This window comes from Magnolia sinica, chromosome 3 (genome assembly GCF_029962835.1).
Source record: "Magnolia sinica isolate HGM2019 chromosome 3, MsV1, whole genome shotgun sequence".
Lineage (NCBI taxonomy): Eukaryota > Viridiplantae > Streptophyta > Magnoliopsida > Magnoliales > Magnoliaceae > Magnolia > Magnolia sinica.
This window is the reverse complement of record NC_080575.1, coordinates 120475080-120477437: the sequence shown is the minus strand read 5'-3', so window position 1 is coordinate 120477437 and position 2358 is coordinate 120475080.

Sequence of the window (2358 nt, the reverse complement as noted above, 5' to 3'; positions counted from 1 at the left end):
AGTATGAAAAAATGGATGAACGGTGTGGATAAAACATATACATCATGATACGCCCCACATAGCATCTAACAGGACTGTCCCACTGGATCCTTGTGGGGGGGTACACAATCCCTGCCCGGATTTGGAAACAAATTGCGTGGTACATACCACCAACCTCCATGGTGTATTGAATTCACCAAGTTCTATGGGCATTGAAAACTTCCTAGAGGCATTTTTTTCCTCTTCATCCACATATGTGTGACCTTATGAACGCGTTGGATGACTAATAAACATCACGGTGAGCCCTAGAAAGGTTTCAACGGTCTGAATCATTTGTCCCCACTGCTTTATGTTTTGTAGTCAACTTTAGCTTTGGATCTGCCTCCTTTATGGGCTCATGTCCTAAAATGATGTCTCCAAATGAATGTACGGTATGGATATTACACATACATCATGGTGGGCCCACAACAGTTGGTGACTTCGACACTCCACCGAGCACACCACGTAATCCGCTTCCTGGATTCGTGGGCGCGAGTTCGGTGGATAGCGGATCCAGACACAGGCGGATTATGTGAGACCCGGCCTCACCCAAGACGGATCAGCCCTTACCGTAAGGCCAACCTTGATGCATGTATTCGGCATCCACACCGTCCATCCGATTTTTCAGATCAGTTTAGGGCATTATCCCAAAAATGAAGCATATCTAATTATCAGGTGGACTATACTATGGGAAAGATTGGTTTTGGAAACTGCTAAACCCAGTGAAAAAAAAAAAAGAGAGACAGTAAAAATCCGCTTTTTTTTATTATTATTATTATTTTGTCCGAACCGGTTTTGGCAACTGCTAAACCCGGTTAATCTGATACCTCTCTAATCCAACGGTTAGTAATTCGAAATTTCTTGAGTGACTTTCGCACGGACACAGGCATTATTTTTGCTAACATGGACGGGACCGACTTTAGGCTAATCAGATCCACCCCGTCCATCACGTGCACAGCCATGTGTTTGTAACTCTCAATAAAAAATCACTAGATGCAATAATCAGGTGGGCCACACCTAGTAAAAAAGATGAGATGGGAAGTCCCAACATTAAAATCGTCCAAATTTCGTGTGGGGTCCACCATGATGTGCATATCTCATTCAATCCACTCATCTGACGTAACACACTAAGATAAATGGATTCCCAGAAAATAAGATCATTAAAAGACTCATGCGGACCACATTACATGTAATAATTTTACACCGTTTCCTATGGTTTTTCCTCCTTTAATATTTTATTTGATTAATTTTTAAGATTCATGGTTAAAATGCAACGTTGAAACTGATAGATGGGGTGGATCAAGTTTAAAAAGTAAGAAAACTGGCGATCTAACATTCCATAACATGCATACACCATACCGTCGCCAACTCAACTACAATTAGGCGCAATCTTTTAGAAAATGGAAACATGTCTCATTTTCATAGTTCATTGCACATAAATGCCAATGTAGGGATGCTGCACGATAATATAATATTGTGGGGCCCACCGTGACGTTATTTGACATATCCACTCATCATTTTCTCCAATTCCTATTAGAACGTGAGTCCAGTATATATTGGGTAGATGAAAAACTTAAGTGGGCCACACCAGAGGGAACAGGTGGAATTGGACACTTCCACCCTTAAAACCTTCTAGAGGCCCACCGTTATATTTAGAGGCCACCATTAAAATCGTTCGAATTTCATATGGGGTCCCCGTAATGTGCATATCTCATTCAATCCACTCATCTTACGTAACACACTAAGATAAATGGATTCCCTGAAAATAAGCACATTAAAAGATTCATGCAAGCCACATTACATGTAATGATTTTATACCGTTTCCTATGGTCTTCCCCACTTTAATATTATTTGATTAATTTTTAAGATTCATGGTTAAAATGCAACGTTAAAATTGATAGATGGGATGGATCAGGTTTAAAAAGTAAGAAAACTGATGATCTAACCTTCCATAATGTGCATACACCATACTGTCTCAACTAGCTCACTATAGCTACGCGCAATCTTTTGGACAATGGAAACATGCATCATTCTCATAATTCATTGCACACATATGCCAATGTAGGGATCCTGTATGACAATAAAATATTGTGGGGCCCGCCGTGACGTTATTTGACATCCACTCATCATTTTCTCCAATTCCTATTAGAATGTGAGTGCAATATATATTGGGCGAATGGAAAACTCAAGTAGACCACACCAAAGGGAACAGTGAAGTTGGACAACTCCACCAATAAAACCTTGTAGATGTTAATATATATATATATATATATATATATAATTTTAAGAAAAAATATAATATAATATATATATATATATATATAATTTTAAGAAAAAATA